Source organism: Gossypium hirsutum, unplaced genomic scaffold (assembly GCF_007990345.1).
Source record: "Gossypium hirsutum isolate 1008001.06 unplaced genomic scaffold, Gossypium_hirsutum_v2.1 scaffold_350, whole genome shotgun sequence".
Taxonomy (NCBI): domain Eukaryota; kingdom Viridiplantae; phylum Streptophyta; class Magnoliopsida; order Malvales; family Malvaceae; genus Gossypium; species Gossypium hirsutum.
In genome coordinates, this window is record NW_024402971.1 from 1 (window position 1) to 22,409 (window position 22,409).

The 22,409-nt window shown below is 31.8% G+C and overlaps 1 long non-coding RNA gene and 3 pseudogenes across 1 annotated transcript; 1 reads left to right on the forward strand and 3 right to left on the reverse strand.

Annotated features, from left to right (window-relative positions):
• Window positions 1-5,359: 5,359 nt before the first annotated feature.
• Window positions 5,360-6,728, reverse strand: LOC121226651 (protein GID8 homolog; annotated as a pseudogene).
• Window positions 6,729-6,781: 53 nt separating this feature from the next.
• LOC121226649 (uncharacterized) lies at window positions 6,782-8,013 on the reverse strand. Its single transcript, XR_005924392.1, has 3 exons — window positions 7,880-8,013; window positions 7,618-7,720; window positions 6,782-6,817 (listed from the first exon to the last, which is right to left on the reverse strand). It is a non-coding gene; the product is annotated as an uncharacterized lncRNA (long non-coding RNA).
• A 1,878-nt stretch (window positions 8,014-9,891) lies between these two features.
• Window positions 9,892-13,586, forward strand: LOC121226653 (uncharacterized protein At4g04980-like; annotated as a pseudogene).
• A 3,029-nt stretch (window positions 13,587-16,615) lies between these two features.
• Window positions 16,616-21,371, reverse strand: LOC121226654 (polyphenol oxidase, chloroplastic-like; annotated as a pseudogene).
• Window positions 21,372-22,409: the final 1,038 nt, after the last annotated feature.

A 22,409-nucleotide genomic window follows, 5' to 3' on the forward strand; every position in this document is an offset into this window, starting at 1 on the left:
TTATATTAATATATAATATTATAATGTAAATATTAAAATATGTTAAGTTATTAAGATTAGGGGTGATATTGGTTTGGTTTGATGAGTTTTTGAATCATTCATCATAATTTAGTTCAATTCAGCTTGATTAGGTTCTCGATTTTTCTACATTAATTTTTTTTTGGATTTTTAGATCTATTTTACATAATGAGCTTTGTTGGCTTTTGAATATTATTTGACAAATTTCAAAGTCTTTTTTCATAAGTACTTCTTAAAAACAATAATTTTTTAAAGAACTTCTAAATTATTTTCAGTATTTTTTATTTTAATATATAATTAATTTTATATAAAAATATAAAATAAAATTTAATTCAATTTTAGGTAACAGTGATTTTTAAACTTACATTCCATAAACCGTCCAAACAACTTGGTTCGAGTTGATTTTTAATTCTTTGATTTTCCTTACTCAACCCTAATTAAGATTTAATAAAATAGGTGTAAACTTAAATAAAGTTTAGATTAATTATATAAATATAATGAAAGGTCAAAGTTAAGATAAACTTTAAAATGCCAGGCTTAAACAAACATGGCAACAGAACTTAGACTCAACCCTACCACACAAAATCTCTAATGACAACTAATGTAAAGGTTAAAATACGCTCTAAGCTCCTATAGTTTTATATGTTAAATTTAATCCTTATATTTTATTTCAAGGTTTAGTCCTTATGCTTTTCTCTTTTAAAAATCCAAATCTAATTAATAACACTGTTAAAATCTTTTTAAAATCTATGTCATTATAACATTATTTTTTAGTTACATAAAGTAAGTGTTTTTATAATTTTCAAAAGTCACACTAATAAATTAACAAAAAAAAGCTTAATGATGTTAATATTTAGACATGAATTTGAAAAAATAAAAAGACTAAATTCTAAAAATAAAAATAAATGACTAAATTTCAAATTTACAAAAAGTAAGCTTGTAAAATTTGGATTCGAACTCTAAATTTATTAGATATTTTCTTTGACAGTGGTTGCATGAATATATGAGATAAACTTGGTTCTTATTGTACTTGACGTCAATATATGCATGTTAAAAACCTATGTTCTAAGGACCTAAATAGTGTTCTAACACATATATCTTGACATCTCTATTTAAATACATCAAATATGAATATTGTTATACAAATGATCATCAGCCTGAATCCAAGTAGGATCTTGCAACCAATAGTTCCCACCAGACAACTGAGTGTGAGCCAAACCATGAGGAGCTCACGAACCCAGCTCGCAAGGAGAGTTAACATGAAACAAAGGGAAGTCGCAGTCTCAATTCTATATATCCAGGAGCTTGAGAAGGACGACTGCGTGGTCTAGTAGGCAACAGAGGAAAAAGTGTCCAGCGATACTTGAAGTCCACTCAAAATATAAGTCCTGGGATAATGGGAGTCAAGTCGTAAACAGTAACAATATGTATAAATATCTGAACGAAAAAGGAAAATCCCATTTCCCCAGCTACTGATCACGTATGGGTTCCCATCACCATGACCCCCGTCCCACATGCATATGGGCTTTCTAATTGTCTAAGCTGCCATCAGCTGAAAATGGTAGCTTTCAACGTTAATTATTGAAGCTCAACGACTGTCGAGATGCTCATATGTAGCAATAGCCGCAGGCCTTAAATATCAGTACAAAAGTTTGTTGCAGAGCAGAACCTGACACCTTTCTGAACTTTCACGACAACTAGCCTGAGCCCATAATAGGAAATGAAATGAATAGGTTGTTATTTTCATCATTGATATGTGTTAGATTCAATTTGTATTGGGAGAGATTTAGGTTATTTGGACGTGATTTATTTGAATCACATTTTAAATTTTGAACTCTAGTTTAACAATGTTTTTTAAAAGTGCTTTTGAAAAGCGTTGTGAAAAGTATTTTGAAAAGTTTAGTTTAAAAGTGAGTATTTAGTATTGTTGTCAAAAAGTGCTTTGAGAAATAAAATGTCAATTTTAAACATGTTATTATCAAGTAACAAATATGCATTAAATAATATTAAATTAGTAATATTATTATATTTTAGTAAAGAATATAAAAAAATTATTATAACTGTTGTTAATATTTTAATATATGCAATATAAATTAAAATATTTTTAAGCAATAAATATTAATTAATTATAAAATTTAATTAGAATATATAAACTATATTTTAAATGTTTAAATATAACCATTAAATATTTGTAATTAGTATTTTTAAAAAATTATTTTTAATTAATAATTTTAACACATTGTAATTAAGCACCAAGAAACAAAAAAAGAGAAAATACTATTATTGGAGGAGTGAAAAAGTAATTAAACACCAAAAGGCTTTTGGGAGAGAAAAGCTAAAAAGTTTTAGCTTCTTAAATTTCAGCAAAAAGCCAACTTGTTTAGTACAAATTTTCTTTAAAAGTATTTTGGAGTCAGAAGTGTTTTTTAAACACTACTAAACAAGCCCTTAGTCTCAGTAAATTTAATTATTTTGGATCAAATTTTCAATAATATTATCAAGCCCTTAGTTTTCATTTGAATCTAAAATTTGGGTTATGATTATTCAAGATACTTGTTTATTTGAGATATTTTGAGTTTAAATTATTTAGATTTTGATGATTCTTAATTTATATTCGAGTTTTGAATTTTAGAGTCAAATTAAGAATTCGAATTAATTGGTCAGAATTCATTATTCTAATTTAGAGATTATTTAAAATGTGAGTAAATTCTTTCAAAAAAAAATACACCAAGGTTACTAAACTATTAGTAAGTTTAAATTTTTAAAATAGTTATTATATGGCCTTCTTTATCCGCACCCTCTGTACTAATCAGAAGCTCCTCTTCCCCTTCTCTTCTACTGTTCAGTTGTTTTTTTAATAAAACACTTTGAACATCACGAATTTGTGAATAAAAATTCAAATAGTTTTCTTCTCTGATCACCAGCACAACTGTTAGATCAACTTGGATCTAAGATATATTCTTACTCATTGGTGTGTATGATCGACTATATCAATCGTTGAATCATCACTGGAGCTCGTTAATCAGGCTTTTATTTTATTTAAAATAGAACTTAACAACCTAGTAATTTAAATAATTTCTTTTTAATAATTCAATGATTGAAATGAAAATTTTCAAATAGTTCAATGACTATTTTATAATTTTTGAAATATAATTTAGTCTTGAAATATTATATTTCCATATCCATACTGGAACAGATACAATCAACTTGATAGGAGCCAAAACTAGGGACAAAGATTGCTGTTCGGCTTAGAAGGGATGAGACAGGGACAGCAATTCCCACTAGGAAAAAACACATGAATCAAAGAGTGGAGTTGTAATAGACAAAAGGATATGAAAGAACTAAAATGCAAAAGACTGAAGATAAAGACAACAAAACAGGAGATCATCAATAACACCACATTGCCTCAACCTCTACAAATAACTGATAAATTTACTCTGATTTGATTCATCACTGTAGGGTTTTGAATTTTGCTTTGTTTTCACATTTGAAATGTTTTGGTACAACCTTGATACCAAAAGTGCTGCACATTAAAGACTTGGGGTCCATTAAAACCTAAACGGTTGTATGTTTGTTTGAGTTTTTTCCCTTTTTTTTTACGACGGTAATAAGTGGACTTGAAAATAGAGTTAGATGGTTTTTTCTGGTTTTTTCAGTGTAAAGTAATTTGTGCTCTAAAACACTCTTCAATAATTAAGTTAGTGAGAGAACTTTACAATGGAAAAACTAAGGAAATGAAGTTGCAGAGATGATTAATATGCCCTTATGCTAATCCCTAATGATCATTATGTGTTTGAAATTAAACTATAACGATCAAGTTTCATATAGGGCAACATGGGAGAAATTACCTTAAACCCATGGTTATGTAACTTGAAAATTTGAATCCGAGTTCAAACTGAAGTTCTTACCGCCGCTTGAGCTTGGATAGACCTGACTGTAATCTCCATTAAAACCCAGGTGGTTGTGTGATTTTATGAGTTTAGGTACTTGTAGATGGATTTAAATACTCTTGGATTTCTGTAAGGCGAAGTAAACTCTAAGGGCATCAAAATTATGTGCTCTAAAACATTTTCAAATGCTTAACCCTAAGGGTTTCAATGGATCCCAAAGTCCTTAACCTCATGTTTACATATCGAGATTAAGCTATAATAATCAAGTTTCAAGACATTTTTCTGAATCGATACCTCTCTTGTAGGGGACAACATGGGAGAAATGACCTTAAATCCTATGGTTACATAAGTTGCAAATTTCAAATTCGAGTTTAAGCCCGAATTTTTTACCAACACTTGAAACTTGATTAGATTCTACACTAGGCTAAAGTTGAGGGTATAAATTAAGAGAGTACTGAGAAGTAGAGACAGTAGTTGTAGACTTGTCATCTGATGGTGAAAATACATTCATAGGAAAAGGCTCTCTGCCCATTATATCTCTATTTTTCCCCCCACTTTCAGTCTTTTTGGGTGGAATTTTAGCATCCCAATGAAATTCCCCCAAAATTTCCCCTTTTCTTTGTCTTATTGTTCCTCCATTGCTGCTTCTGCAAACCCTTCGTAAAATCTCCCTTTTAAAATCCCTTCCTCTCTTTCCACTCCTCTTCATTTAGCCTAAAGGGATCACTGAGTTTTGGTTCTAAAAAGAATGGAGCTTATGTTGATTTCATAGGAACTTTGGATTGGGTGAATAGTTATGGTAAGAAGCAATGCAAAAGCCTCTTTTGGAGAGCCAAAGCAGCATTGAAGAAAACTGTGAAGAACCATAAGAGAAAACAGCAGTGCATATTCCAATATGATCCTTCAAGTTATGCTCTCAATTTCGACGATGGTTGTTGCCGGTCAGATACTGGTTTAGAAGCAAACATGATCGGACTTAACCAGTTTCGGGATTGCTCACAATGTAAGAACATCATGTGTGTTTATCACGTTCCTCGTGTCAAATCTTAATCAAAGCTTTTGCTTTTCTTTTATGTTCTTTGTTTGTTCATTTAGTTATGTAGAAATGCAGATTTGAAATTTGAATCTCGATATCCACAATCTCGGAAAAAATTAGGGTTTTGTTCTTCCTTTTTCTTTTTTTTTAAATTGTCAAATGGAATCTCCATTAAAGGTATAAATGCATGAACAGCAAATTGTACAATGGCTTAAGGGACTGGATTTTCACCTAAGAACAAAGTAAACATCAATCAAAGGCTGAAAATAAAACATCAATCACATCTTAGCAAATGAAATCCAACAAATTCCTAGCTAGTCATTATGAAGAGGTTACAAGCATAAAACCACTTCGTTCGTCACGATCTAGAGGATCGTTCAAGGCAACTGATTCCCTGAAAATGACTTGCAGCCTTTCAAACCGTAGGATCTTCAAGAGTGGCATTCGACAAATCGTTTATTCGAGGATAAGCAGCTTTCTCATCGAGTTGATTTGAGCCCATATCAGCATCTTTAGCAAGCTTGGAAGCTTGGGGTCTGGAACTCCAGCATGCAGATTAAGCAGATTTTGTTAATTCTCGAAGGCAGGCGAAATAAACCCAAAGCTTAAATCATGTCAACTATGTACAAAGCAAACAATTGCATTCTCTTTCCTGGTTTTCGTTTTTATTTAACAAGCAGGTATCAAGGCCAGACCACTAAAGAACTAAGTAGGTTGTGCATAAAATTGAAGGTAATCCGTAATTGTAAACAAGAAATGCACGATCACACTTAAGTTCCATTCCCTGTAGAAAGTTAAGACAAAACCTAGAAAAGTTGGTATCGAGTAACAACAGACAAACCTTTTTCATGACTCTGGCTAGTAAGAATGGCAGCGTTCACCTCACTTGCTGTCTTAAGTCGCTGTGATATGTCCAGAAGTTCTCCGACTGGGCAGTTTGAAACATCTTCAAAAGCCAAGAGCGATACAGTTCTCTCCAACTCCTCTAAAAAGCTTTGCTGCAGAAAAGAATCGATACTTTAAATCCGCATTTTAGCAAGAACTGAATAATGCTAGTTACATGTCCAAATCAGAAGCAAAATAAGCATTCATAAAAGAGTTTTCGAGTAAGAATGAAGAAGAGTTACATTTTCTTCTCCCCTAGGTGCGAGCTCCTCTTGAGCAAACTCCAAGGCTTCTTCTATTTTTCCGTCCTAATCAATTCTATCAATCTCTGTTGTTGGAGATGGAAAAAGAGTAGCGGATTTGTATCCAATATCTACAGAAAAGAAATGAATTTCCAGAAAGTGAAGATAGTTTCAAAATATTAGTTTCTTTTACAGCAAGTATTGGAAAAATATTCATATCGGAAATCGAATGTTGCTTGGCCACCACTAAATACAGGATTATTCATTTGAATCAAAATTTTACCATTCATATAGCAGATTTCATATTAGACGTATAATAACAATGAATCAGTGATGATCAATAGAGTTTTAGTAGTTACAGAAGTCATTGCATCGTAATCAAACATACTACCTCGGGATTTAAATCGTTAACTTCTCGATCGCATCCTCAACATTTCCACTTTGTACAGCCTTTTAACAGCCATGCGATCCGTGATTGTTGCAAGATCAATATATGCTGTCCACAATAAGGAAAACAAAACTAAAACTCGAAGAACAGGAGTAACAGAGCGAGCACAAGAGTAAGCATTGATCTTCTTTATAGGATACGCTCAGTTCCCGATTCCATTTGGAAATTTCAGCAGCTTCAACATAACCCTCGGTGACGAGAAAATTCATCACCAATTTATCATGTCTTCTTTCCTTATTTTAACATCGTTTAATCTCTTTTCCCACTCTTCCCGTGTAATCACTTTCTTCGAGGTAGCCTGTTAACAAAACAATTGAATCATAAATACATTCCATTACAATACAAATGGAACATAATCCATTCACTGGTAATCTACTATGTCCCTCATACATATTTCAATACAAATAAGATGCTGTAATTTCAATACAAATACGATGCTGACAGTTTCTGAACCGACTATCTTTAATCCCAATATAGTTGGGGTCGGCTACAGCCACCATCCTCTCTTCGAGTTCTACTTATTTCACATCCAACTAATGCACGCATCCCTTGATATACATCCTACATAGCCAAATCACCATAATAGTTTCTCTAGACCTAACTCGGAATCAAGTAAGCTCATTTCTAATTCTACCCTTCCTAGCATTTCAATACATCCATCTCAACATTACATCTTGGCTATACTCATCTTTTATATACATTGCTTCGAGTTAGGCTAACACTCCGTACCGTAAAGCGAACATGTTCGATATTCGTCCTTTCGGAACTTCTCTTTTGAACTCAAATACATATTGCAATCATACAAACTTGACACAAAAACATCTCAGTTCTCCATCCATGCCCATTATTCAGTATGACAATTTAAGAGGAAAAAGAATATACTAAGCTAAGCTAAGCGAAAGTTAGATTTATCTTTTATCTAGATTAAAGATTTAATTATACAAATATATATATATAGTACAGTAAAAAAAATCATATTGCATAGCTAACTTCTAATTGCTTTCACAGCTAAAAATTAAAGATTAAACATGTTTATTTTTCTTAAAAGAATCAACGATCAAATTATCCCAAAATCATCAAAAAAAAAAGGAATTATACCATTTGTTCTTCAATTTCAGCTAGTTGACGAATCACAAACCAGAACAGTGACATCAGTGCTCCACCTTCACTCCCATTTTATTCCCAAATTGCTCAACTATCCCTACAAAATATATTTATACATATAAAGAGAAGAACCCAGAAATTTCATATCAAAAAAGATTTCAGCTCTTCTTTTCTTATCTGAAACTCAACTGAACAATTAGTCAACAAATAAAATCCCTTTTTCCGACTGAAATTAGGAAAAAGAAAAAGAAAATACCTTTGAGAAAGACGGATTGAGAAAATGATTGAAATTGCAATGATTGTATATACTTATATGAAATTGAAAATACTAATAAAAAAGGTATTCTTTTCTTGGGTTTCCAAAGCCGTTCTCGTTGCGATCCCTTTCTTTTCTTTTAATGTTTGCTAAGCTGTATATATATACATATTTTTTTGTGAGATTGATTGGGCCATAGCCGACATTGTTGAGACCTAAGAGTTGGGTTTAAGATCTGGGTCTCAATCTATGGGGCCTCAAGCATATTTTTCATTTTGAAAATGTTCTTTGATGATAGCTCCTTGCCCAACATTAGATTTGTTGATAGGTCTGATTGGATCGGATTGCAATTCGAATATAATCCAGACGAACCTTTTCACTATTCATTTAATATTGAACTTTTTAGAAAATTATTAATATTTATATATTTTGTAATTAAATTTAAATAAAATGTATTTGAAGCCTAGCTAAGTGCGAGCTAAAGCCAAATTTATCTTGTCTTGTCCAAGCTTGATGAGATTACCTCCGCTATAGCATCATCCCCTAGCTTTGCCATCCTAACACTGTTAGCATGGCTCCGCCACAAACACCGTTATGTCAAGATTTTAATAATACACAAGTCAGCCATCTTTGACAAACATCTATACAATAAGACAATTACCATTTGGTCTAATTTAAGAGATATCACATTGCTCATTTAACAAGGATCTTGGAAGGACTGATTAGGAACCTCCATGTGTCCTATTTGATTACCTATATAAATTCTCTCTCATCTTAAGAATAGATAAGTTCACTCATCTCTTACCTTACAATCTCTCTCATCTACCAATCTTCTCTATTCTCTCGTCTCTCTCCACCTTGTTCCCCATATTCTCTATTAGCACAATACTGCTCTCCTCTTAAGTAGGATGAACCATCATTGATCTCCACCACATCCTCCTCTAAGCTACTTCCCTATATAACATATCCATAGTAAGTACATTATCTTATCTGAAATTTGTATTTGGTTTTCAAGAATGTAACTCTAAATGTGATGACGATGATAAGTTCCTTTACCATTTGGACATAAGTAAGATATAAAAAATTCAAATTCAATTCCATCATCATTAAGCTCCAGTCTCAGGTCCTTCTTCTCCCCAATTTCTTTAGAGTAGGAATAACAAAAGAGGAAGCGGTCCTCTCCGCCCATGATAAATTATTATTTAATCTCTTCAAAATTATAAAATTATAAATACATTTTTATTCCCATTATCAAAGACTAGTTGGCCACCTTCCAAAGATAAACCCATTACCATGATCTTGTTAGAGGTTAAAAACCTAACGTAGCAATATAAGAAAAAAACCATAGGCATTGACAAAAGACAGATAAGATGCCCCCTCCATAAATATATCTATTTATTTTCTATCATTGACTGTCTTATTACAGTAAGTAATGTTTGACTTTGTCATTTAAGTATACTTTGGTTGTTATTATTGTTGTTTCAGGCCAAAAATCTAGCTCATCTCTCCTGATACTTTGCATGCAAATAATACTAATAATAAACAATTAAATTATGAACAAACCCCAAAACTAGTTTTCTTTCAATTTTAAAATTTTTATCTGTAAACAAAAAAAGTGTTCACTTTTGACAGACAAAACGTTTGGAATTTGAATTGGCTTTGTCATTCTCATGTATACATGTTTATATTTGTATGTTAGTCCAACACCATTGAAGACTTTGTAAAGCTTTTCCTTTATTGTGTATTATTACCTTCTTGGTCTAATAATCATGCCCCCAATTTGCTGTGGTTGTCATCAATGTCAATGTTGTTGGTAGCAAATCAGTAAAACTTGGCCAGGTAATTTTGTTCAGACATAAGTAATATATGAATCCATATAAAAATTAATCGAAAATTCGATATTTTTCGCAGCGATTGAAAACGTATCCGAAGTCGATGGAAAACAGGAATTGGAAGAAAACGATGCGTTCTCGTTTCAAAAAGGATAGCTCATCTCAACCCGCATGTAATTCATTCTTATAATGGAACTTCGGAAAAAAGTTGTAACCTTCGCGACATTATTGACCTACCACCTTGTAGTACCTTGGTTTCAACACATCAGGTATTATCAACATCTCCAATTTGTACAATTTTTATATTCAAATTAATCCTTTTTTTTCTATCTTACATCCCTTAAATCCTGAATTTCTGACAGTTGTTATTAGGAACATTGAGAGATCTCCAAAAGTTCTACCCTGGAAGCTTACCACATTTCCACAAGTCAGAACTGAAAAGATTACCACTTGATAAGGTTTGATTGAGCAATTAATGATTTCACCAAATTCTTCTCTCTCAACAACATGTTGAGCAATTTAATTTATGCCCATTTGAAACAGTATGTTTTTTCATTAATTCTACATCATTTAATTGATATAATAATAAATTAGTCTTCAAAACTTACAAATTTCATCAATTAATATATGTTTCAAGCTAATTTTCTTATATTTTTAAAATTGATAACAATTAAATTATTCTAATTTTTTGAGAGATTGAATATTGATTTATATCATATAATCTAACCATCTATATGAAAAAATTGCATAAACAGATGTTGTTACACTTTTGCAAGGCATTGCAAGAACTTGGAGATAACACATCAAAGATGAATGATGAGCGGATAAACAAAAATAAATATGATATATATGAGAACAACAATTGCAAAAATGTTGATAAACTAAGTACGTAATCTCCTCTTCGAATGGGTTTCGATTTTCTTGATTTTATTTTGTTTATTACATCTTTTCATGTTCTTTTTTGGTAGTTGAATTGCCATGGCGGAACTCAATGTGTTGATCAAAATGGCCAGAGAGCAATTCGATATAGCCGCCCCCGACGACGAGGGGGCGGAAACAAAGGGTTGGATCCTAAAACTAACTCGTTCAAGAAGGAAATGAAGAAATCTTGTTCGAAAATAAGCTCCGGTTGCTCTTCCCAACATCGGTCATCCCGGAAGTGGCGACTGATGAACCGAATTCTTCGTCCGTTACGTTCTCTTTAGGGTTCAATCGGTGGGAAAATTGAATTCGACGGATGTTAAGCGACTCAAGTTACATATGTTTCCGAGTTTTGGGCTTCAGCTTCCCAGTTGTTTGAACCCAAAGAAGATCGCTAGTGTCGGAGACATCAACGTCGACGATGAAGAAATAGAAAAGAAAGAGGCAAAGGGTGATGATGGATCTTTAGTGATTAATGCAGAAAAAAGAAAAAGCAAAGGGTGATGATGGATCTTTAGTGATGAATGCATCCATTGTTGACAAAGACGAAGGTCACATTGATGAAAATAAGAGACTAAAAGAGCCGGTTTCTAATGATGATAATACTAAAAACGGTAATGATGGATGCAATGATACTAAATTAGCACCAACAACAGCTGAAGTTTCACCGTCACCAGCACCATCGGCGGAAGTTTCATCGACAATACCGTCTCCGCCGCCACCGCCTGCTTCCTTGCAGCCGAAGGAAAATGTAGTATCAGGAGGACCACCATTGCCCCCATCCCCGAAGTTGGAGCCAAAAGAACCAGAAGTGCCCAAAACTGAAACAGCAATCCCACCGCCACCTCCTCCTCCGGGAAGTCAACTTCGGAGGCATCCGGGGGACCCCCTCCTCCGCCACCTCCAGTACCTTCTGCATCAGGAGGAGGAGGAGCACCACCACCAGCACCCTCACTATCCAGAACGCTTACGAAAAAATTTGGACCAACGCCACCACCACCGCCACCCGGGTCACAGGCAAATGGTGGGGCTAATCCGCCGCCTCCTCCGCCTCCCGGAGGAAAATCTGTCCGCGCTAAGAGAGGAGGTACTAGATTGAAGAGATCAAGTCATATGGGTAACCTATATAGGAATCTCAAGAGCAAAGTAGAAGGATCTCCAATGCAAGGCAAAGCATTTGGTAAAAAAAAAGGTGGTGGGGGTTAAAAACAACAGCAGTGGGCAAGGCATGGCTGATGCATTAGCAGAGATTACAAAGAAGTAAATTTCCGATACTCACACTCCAATCCAAATAATCCAAATAATATAAGTCACATTGACTTACCATATTTATTCCTTTTGGTCTCAGATCAGCTTATTTCCAACAAATTGAAGAAGATGTTGAGAAGTATTCAAAATCAATCTATGAGCTCAAAGGTGCCATTGGAAAGTTCAAGACAAAGGACATGAATGAGTTGCTTCAGTTCTATAAAGAAGTAGAATCCGTTCTCGAGAACCTAACAGATGAAACTCAGGTAATTTCGAGCTTGTTTAATTTAAGTTTGTTGTTAAAAGTTTTTTGAATTTGGGTTATTTTGATTTGGTTTATTATAAGAGTTGATAATTTTAAGTTGGGGACTACGTGGGTTTATATAAGAGTTGATAACATTTTTATTTGGGTTTAATCTGAATCTGAATCAAAATCGATGTTTAGCCTCCAATGTTTATGGATCGCAGGTTCTAGCAAGGATTGAAGATTTCCCAACAAAAAAGTTGGAAGCATTAAGGACATCTTCTACACTTTACTCCAAATTAGAATCAATGATTAAAGAACTCAAGAACCTGAAGATTGAACCTCCTTTGCCACAACTACTTGACAAGGTTCTCGTTCCTTCACTAAGGTACCGTTTGGCTCTTCCGTATTACCTGAAAATTATAGGACCGTTCCGTCCAGTACTGTTTTTGGTGAGGGTTTAGCTAACATGCCACGTTTTAAATACTAGAGTTTTTTTTTAGTGTTGGAAGATAAAACCCATATTAAAAAATAATATTAGACTTGTTGAAGATATACTCCTCAACAAATTTAGTGTTGGAAGACAAAATATTGGACTTGTTGTCTTTGATAACATTGCATTCAAAGCCATTTTCAAGAACTCATTAAAATGCTCAAGTTATGTTACAATTTTCAGATCAAAGGTGACATAGATGCTTTGGAGCGAACCAAAGATGAAGAAGCCAAGATATTTAAGGGCTACAATATTGAATTTGACTTCCAAATTATTGTGCGAATCAAAGAAACCATGGTTGACGTTTCCTCCGATTGCATGGAGTTGGCATTGAAGGTAACTCCAAACTCCAATATTTTTTATCAGTGTAGAGCCGAGCTCAAGCAATTTGAAAATTCAAACGAGTTAAATTTGAGTATCTTAATACTTAATAGCTTATGAGCTTAATATATTGAAAATTTTTGAATTTATCTCGAGCACAATCATAAATAATCGAACTTGAAGTTGAATACGAAAATTGATTTATTCTTTACTTGCTAAACAAGTTTAGCAAGTTTAAGTAGATTGGTTTTTTTCTTGAATTGAGCTTGACCCTAAAGAATGAAACTCAATGGAGCTTGAATCGAGCTTAGAAACCCGAATTTCAAATTGAGCCATAACTTTCTACGATTTTTAACTCCACTCTCATAATTGGATTTTTTTTACGACTTGAGCTTAGCTTGACTCAATTATACTCGTGTGTATATATGTCGAGCTTATCATAATTGGGATTTCCATTGTGTTTTTGGGACTTATTCAGGAGAGAAGAGAAGGTGATGGGCAAAACAAAAATGGTGGCGTTAAGTTGCTATGGAGAGTTTTCCAATTCGCTTTCCAGTTTACACATTTGCCGGCGGACATGATGAACGTGCTGAGAAGTTGACACAAGAATTGGCTCAAGAAATTGAGAAGGAGGCCGAAAACCAGTAATTAACTGATCTAATTCGATTCCTTTTATAAATATATGAACCATCTCAAACCTGGTTTTATTTATTACTTTAGGTCTGAAATCCTTATATTAATTGAATCGGGATATGATGGTTTAAGTTATTTTGCCAACTCTATTTAGAAATTATAATTAGTAATTAGGGTTTAAGTTAAACATGCCAAAATTAAAACCCAAACATGAAAGCCTAACCCGATAAATTTGAACCAAAATCAACCCAATTTAATTTAAGCATAAAAAAGCCAACAAACCAGAAAACTATTTGAACCCAAAACAATTCAAAATCGAAATAATTTGAAAAGATAACATGAAAGATTTAAACCTATAATGATCCAATTTGAGAAACTCAAGTCTCAAACTTAAACAATTCATACTCAAAATAATTAAAAAAAATCAAAACCCAAATTGATTCAACTCAAAATGAACTTCTATTTTACACAAAATGTAAAATTATTAATGTTTTCTTCTTTCTTTTCTTTTTTCAGAAATGAGGCAACACCAACACCAAGAAGAAGGAAAAATAAGCCACGAAGAATGGCATCTCGAAAGAACACGTGTCCAACTTGTAAGACGGACCTACTTAGTTGGAAAACGTCACGGTTTTGTTTAATGAATTGGAGGGTTACACTTTTTGGTGTAGATAAGAAAAAATGATTGTATGAAACAGTGACGTCACGCCATTTGTATATTTTTTGTCAATAGTTTAATGCCATATCAACATTTTCATCTTGAATCTAAGTATTTTCATTTTGAAAAAAATCAAATCTAAATGAAAATCCATAAATTCAAGATGAAATTGTTAATATAACATCAAACTATATTAGAAATGGATAATAACTCTATTTTATATAATCCTCTCTCGTAGATAAAATATTCCCTTCATTGTTTATATTAAGAAAAGAATTTGTACATTCATCATTCATATATATGAAATGTTTTGGGAGAGGAATATGATGTTTTTAGATTTTAAATTCCTTTATTCTATAATTTGTGAGAAATAATTCTTTTGTACGATTTTAAATAATTGTATAAAGCATGAATACTAAATTTCTCTAAATATTTATAGTAACTTTAATTCATTACAAAATAAGTATATACACCTTATATATGTATTTAGTCATACAATTTATATTATTTTAAAAATCCGAAAATTGTCCTAAAATATTTTAAAAAAAATCAAATAAAACCCAACTTGATTTTCATTATATTTTTTCAGAAATTCAAGTGTACGACTAGAAAATTTTATATGAAATCATGCAAAGAAAATTGGGGATTAAAATGTGCACCCTAATGACAAATCTCAAGATAATTATTAATTAAGGTTGACTTTGTTAATAAACCAAAAAAAAAATGCAACTCATTTTATACTTAGAAACTAACCCATTTTTTCTAACATATGATGCATTAGCTGAAGAAAGAAAAATGCAAGTGGCTTCAATGGAAATGGTCATATTAGGGGGGCAAAGTATGCTTTTCTTGAAGGGTTAGATTGCCCATTAATTTTTATATTTTAGATAAGTAATTTTGTGTTCCCCTCAATGCCGATATGATATGTTGATTCCATACCCCAAAACTTACATGACCTTCACTTCCTCTGAATTCGAAATCTAATCTTCATTCAATCCATTTAATCTAATTCAAAGGGTTGTTTATTAATAAATCAAATATTTATAAAAAGAGTAAAAATTTAAGAATTAAAAAATTGTAACGATATTTAAATCTTGCTTGTAAAAGTAAAATATACCAAATTTATCAAATGTTGAATCACAAATCGATGAAAGTTCCTGCTAATTCCCTTGATTATAGGAACTATCACAAATTAGTCTTTCTATAATTAAATAAATCAATTTAGTTCATGGACTTTTAAAAATCAAATAATGTTAAAGTGTAAATTAAGGCTTTTTACCCAAATAATATTTTTTAAAAAATTAATTACGAAAATGGTATGAGAAACAAATTAATTACGAAAAGTGTTCCGCAGGTGCCGCCTAACAATTGGCGACACTAGACTGAAATGTGATGACCTAAAATATTCAGGGACCCTATATGTAAATTTTCCATTTCAATTGGCTGCTGGGAAAAAGCTTAAATAGGGTAAATTATTTCATAAACCTCCTTGCTTATTATTTCCTTTATTCCCCTTCAACACCAAAAATAGAAAGGTTTTTCTAAAACTTTATAATTATAATTTATTATTAATTTGATTTACGTACATGGTATAAAATTATAAATATAAAAGCTTTAGAAAAATCTTATTATGTATAAATTATAATTTTAGTTAAATTTATTGTTTCCAAATATAATGTGAGCAAAAGAAAACTACTATGAATATCATAACTGCTATGTTAGACATAATTTGAACGACAAATTTATTTTTGAAAAATAAATAAAATTATTTTCAATTGGAATCGGCTATTTACAAAAATACTTTTTAGTAGAAAAAACTTTTGGACTAATTGGTAAGAGGCCTCTCTATTTTGGTGTTGAAGGGAATAAAAAGAAAATAATAAACAATGAGGGTTTATAAAGCAATTAACCCTATTTAAGGTTTCGTGCCATGACACTGTCAGATGACACCTTTGGGAAACTTACATGTCAGGTCCCTGAATATTTTAGGTCATCACACTTCAGTCTGGTGCTGCCAATATGTCAGGCGGCACCTGCCAATATTTTTTATTTGGGTAAAAAAGTCGTAAATTCAACATTTATTATTAAAAATGACATGATTTTTTTATTTGCAGTCCAACTCCAAGAAAAAATTTCACTTGTAAACTGTAAAAACTTTCAAAATATTAACTATATGTTAAAGAATTTGGTGCATGGTATGTGACCATAATAAAAGTAATCAAATTAGTCTCTTTATATTATATATGGATCAATTTATTTCATATACTATTAGAAAAGAATCAAATAAGGTCGAATTATAACAAAGGTAACATTTACTATTTAAAAAATACATGAAATTTTTTTTTCATTTGCAATTCAACTCCAAACAAAATGTTTCACTGCATAACTATAAAAGATTCAAAACAGTAACTATCTGTTAAACAATGAAAAATTTTTTAAAGAGTAAATGTTAACTCTATTAAAATTGATATTATTGATTTTTTAATAAATAAAATTAAATTTGTCCATTTAATAGTAACAGAATCACTTAACTCGATCCCTATAATAAATATATACCTACAAAAAAAATTCAACATCACAAATAAAGTAATGCTCATTTTTTTTATTGCTAAAACAAGAGATAGTAATAGTACATCTCAATAAACAAACAAAACATAGACAATTAATAATTTGTCTAAAAAAACATGAAACTAGTAGATCAATCTCGAGCAAACTCAATTTGATGCCACCAATCTTAGCTAAACCCTACCAAATTTAGGCACCAAAGTGACCACAACACCATCATCATCCTCAGCATCCATTCCTCCAGCAAATCCGTCAACCTAACCTCAAAAATGTTGCCATTTTCTCCATGCTTATGTTATGCGGCACATTGACGAAACTCCCCGCGAATTCGGTGTTGTCTGGTCCGATCACCGTGTCATCTTCATCGTTAATGTACACATCAAATTTCACCACTTGATGTCGGTCAAATTCGATGTTCTCAATCACCAACACCTCCTCTTCTTCTTCCTTTTCTTTTCTACTCCTTGATTTCTTCGGCCTCGCAACTCGAGGCTGACGATATCGTCTAAAACGAGAGGGAACTTAAATTTCTTACAACCATTTTCTTTGTCTCTGCCGCATTGGCAACTCCCAAAGCTCTTTTCACTTTACTATAACCCTTTTAGGTGTTGGCTTGGTTTTAACCAAGGGATTTCGACGTTTTGATACTCGTATCGTAATTTCTTAGTGTCAAGGCAATCACGAACCTTAACACGTACAAGATTAGCATTTTCATCGTAGAAAAGAAAAGCCGAGTCTAACCAATCTGAGTCGGTGAAATCGGTTCGTTTCCCTCCCAATGTCTTCCAAACCGACCACATCCGGTCCACATTTGAGTGATGAGCATAGAAAATAGGGTCTCTCCCGGCCGAATAAAAGTTCCCCATGTTCTCAAAATTCTGTTGCGTGTTGTCACCGCACCAAATGTGGACCAGCCCGTGAGGGATGTTCTCAAGGGAACCGGCACCGGGGTCCGTTCCTCCCCGGCACGATAAGCATTCCCTAGGAAAAGCTTAGCAGTTTTCCCATTAGACACCATTTGCCTATACATGACGTTGAGGTTACTCGATATCTGATCTTTACTTGACAAGGTTTCATCAACGCCGTTGTAATCGAGATCGAGAAGGGTCGGCGGTTTATGACGAGCGTTACGAAGCTTATCGTAGAGGGAGAATTAGGGTTGCATAAATAGCAGGCATTTGCATGCCGGCAGGAGAATCCCAATCCAAAATGGCATTGCAAAAGTTGGATCATCAATCAATTCCCTAATATTTTTCAAAGAAATAAAGATAAAATCTATGAAAGGGGAAAAACAGCCATGAATTATGAACTTGGAGATCAAGATCAGGGAACCCTAATTGATGATAAGCACCATCACAATAAGCACAATGAACATTTGCTTGTTGCATGAAACTACGTGGATCACTAGCAGGGAGAGCTTTCATTAGCTCAATGGCCTTGGAAAATTTAGCCAAGTAATCATCATTAACTAAATGAGCTGCTGGCCGAGTTTGTAATGGGGCATTCGAAGGAGGGAGGACGAAATCCACGATTTTCGTCGACGGCGGTGGCAACAATTGATGTTTGCGGCACCGATAGGTAGGTCCGGTCGACCGCAATGAGTGAAGTCCGGGCCGGTGACCGGCTTCGCAAATGCTAACGAATCGTTAAGCGAGGATACGCCGTAAAGACCTCCAAGGCCAAGGAGAATGTCTCTTCTATCAAACTTGTTTGATCATCACCATTTGTGGCTTTGCATGACACTGGTTTGGATATGAAGTTTGGCTTTCGTTTACCGGGGTATTGAAAGTTGGGAAGTTTTTGGAAGGAAAGAAGTGGCGGTGTCGCTGCGCGGATATGGCACCGATGGTGTAAAAGAGAAGCCATACTGGCTAATGACAAATGTGATCTAGAAGTAAGAAGATGAAAATGAGGTTTATAATGCATAAAATTAGACTTTATGGTAATGCACGTTAGAGAATTCCATTCTTTGACAAATGTTAAAAGACAATTTACAATATGCACGCCACCTTAGAGCCACTATTTTATATTATACAAATTTATCTAATCTTTAACATTTATAATAATTTATTATAGTTCTTTTAGCGATTCAAACCACATCCTAAATAACATAAGCTTATACATCGATTAAGATTATAAATTAATATTCATATTTCAATAAGTCAATTTGGAATATTGTTTTAAGAAACCTAAATAGTAAATTTTTTACATAAAATAAATTGAGGTGATTAGTTGAAACTTAATGAAGAAGATAGTTACACCTAATCCATTATTAAGCAACCTCGTAAATTGTTTCTCTAAGAAAAGTCAGACATTTGTTCAAATAACAGTGGAAACACCACATCTCTGCCTGTTTGGGGACTGGATTGTTTTTTCTTTTAATATTGCATTGCTTTCATTATTTTATCGATGATCAAATGTGGTAGTTTACTTTCAGATTAAAAATATCAATTCTGTTATAAACGCAGTTAAATTTTTGTTTTCAATTTTTTTCTGTGAAAATTAGTATTTATTTTAAAAGTTAAACCAGTGAATTTTAAAAAAAATAAAAGATAAATTTTAAAAATATACATAAACTTTGATTAGTGTATTTTACATATAAAACTTTGATTTTGATTCAAATGTACGTACTTAAAGAAATAAATACATATATATATATTAGATAAATATAATATTTGTATGCAATATGTGAAAGTAAAATGAGCTATATTCATAATGGTTAGTGGTTAGTGAAAATTAAATAAAATCAAAATTTCATGTATCTAACATATAGTTTTGATATAAATTAGGAATTTTGATATCCATAGACAAGCTATTGGTGAGACCACGAGCTAGAAAAGAGAATTTTAATATACCAAACTATCTAATGTTTCATTAAAAGTATAGTATAGCGTTAGAAATTTTGATAGAAGCTCTTACGGGCGAGAAAGGGAAAATTTGATCTTAAATAGGAATTTGATATCCATAGAAATTTTGGTATGACTTTAAAAATTTGGTCAAGCTATTGGTGAGACTACAAGCTACAAAAAAGAATTTAATATACCAAAAATCTAATGGTTTCATTAAAAATATTAGTATAGCGTAGAAATTTGATACAAACTCGTACGGGTGAGAAAGGGAAATTTTGATATTTAAATAGGAATTTTAATATCCATAAAAATTTGGTATGACTTAAAAATTTGGGTTGAAGCTAAAAGAGAAATTTAATATACCATTTATTGAAAATATTAGTATATATAGAATCAAGGCATGGGTATGTAAACTAGTTTAATATATCTTAAAATTAAACCATGAATTACTTTCACTTCTTCTTCTAATTATTCATTACCCTTAATCCGGTGGCGGGAAAACATAATACGTAGATATGGGAGAAACTTAATATACAAAATAAAATTTATCAATCAAATTTTAAATCATTAATTAACTACTCAGTCCTTTAATATTATCTTCATCGAGGAATAAATGTTGTGGATGGGAATGAAGTTCACCAGGTTGGCCAAACATTGGCTGGTTTGTGTCAAGGTATTTATTTAGTTTTCAAGTTCCGTGAATGGTTTGGTGGTCCTGATTACAAGCAAACGAATCCAAATCTGCATTTTCTTTTATAAAACATGCATTTTGTTAGAGGGCATAAAAATGGAAAAAAGTGCCTTGTGGTTTATTATCTCTACTGATTGTGGCTACGAGAGCTTGGCGCTGATTTGTGTATGGTTAGCTGGTGAAAGCCCCGCTAGTTAATTGATCTAGTTTGTGTGTTGCTTTGGAGTGGTAGATGGAAAGAAATTACAAAACCGTGGATATGCGGAATCCTTGGTGATGTTCTGGCAAAAGCAGGATAAGGAGTCCTTCGTTTTTTTTAAAGTTTGGAGTGATTATTGTTCGCTGCTTATTGTCTTTCGAAAAGAGATGCAACAATATTGAAGAGACAACTATCTCGCTTCCAAACATATCTGGGCAGGATTAAATATATGACAAGATTGCCTAAAATTGTAATCATGTGAATCAGCAAGAAGAATATACGACTCTTCGACAATTTGTTTAATCGATACAAATAGCGATCTCGGTCTTGCAGATATTTCAATTCCAGCAAATGATGACGCTATAGCTTCAATCAATAATCTTAACAAATAGTAGTCGCAATTTGTGAGGTCGTTCTAGCTATATACGAAATCCTTGATAATAATAGGATAAATATATATTTTTGAAACTACATAGATCTATGGAATCGGTTATAATCTTGAAACGCACAAAAGAGAAAAAAAAATGTGAATATTGTGTGATAGTTTCACCGGTGTCAAAATATATAGAATTTGAGTAGGTAAGAGAAGATTGAATTAAAATAATATTTTTTAAGTAAAGTTTATTTTAGTGAAAGAGGAATACGAATGGTATATCATGTTGGTGTGAAAGTAGGCATAATTAAAATACAATGTACAAATAATTTGTGAATAAATGTCCACCTTCCAAGAGTCCAATCTCAAGTCTTCCTTTCATTTCTTTCTTTATTTTTCTTCTTTGGTGGTTAGTAATTTGTATGATAAATAAATTCTTCCAACCTTAGTTTCTGGATTCGCCATAACTAAATAATTTACAAGAGCAACACCAATTAAGGCTTCAATCATACTATAAACATAGATATAATTTGATTAATGAAGGATCAGTCTCAATTGTACAATTAAATTTGTATTAAATAATATTTGTAAAATTAGAGACAATGATAATATAATTTTTTATTATTTAGTTCTAATAATTTAAACGGTTTTTTTAATTATTTATATTTGTTTTATAATATTTAAATGTTTTATAATATACCAAATATTTAAATATAATTTTTAAAACGTTGAATAAAAATTATTAAAAATAAATAATAAATAATTAAAAACAAATAAAAAAAAAAATATTATAAACATAAAATATATAAAATAAATAATAAATAATAAAAACAAATTTTAAAAAAACGTTTGAATAAAAAAATATTATAAACATTTAAAATATAAAATATAATATTTTAAAAAAATAAAAAAAAATGTTTGAATAAACAAATATTATAAAACATTAAAATAGCATTACATAAAAAAACAAATAATAAATAATTTTTAAAAAAATTCAAAAAAAAATTTTGAATAAAAAAATATTATAAAACAAATAATAAATAAACCAGAAAAAGGACAAAAGGTGCGTTGGAAGTGGCCAAAATTATTTAGCTCCAAAAAAAGGAAAATTTGTTTAAAGCTCCCTTATTTTTTCAAAATTTATAATATTTTCCTAGTATTTATACAAGTGGCGCCATTTATATAACTCCACTAAAAAATTGATTTTTTATCCCAATTACTGACATGTTGGTGATGCCAAACAATTTGGTTCCACCAACTTTTACTTTAAATTTTAGATTATTTAAGTATTTTATCAAAAAAATAATTCATTTATATAATTAATTAATTTTTTTGAGTTAGTTTAAAAAATCCCGTATCTTTGCTTGGTCCTGTCGGAACCTAAAAAATATGACAATATCCATAAATACATAAAAAGGCTAAAATATACTATAGATTCCTGTGCACTTTACAAATTTATAATTTAGTTCTTATACTTTTATTTTTAGGAATTTAGTCTCTCCA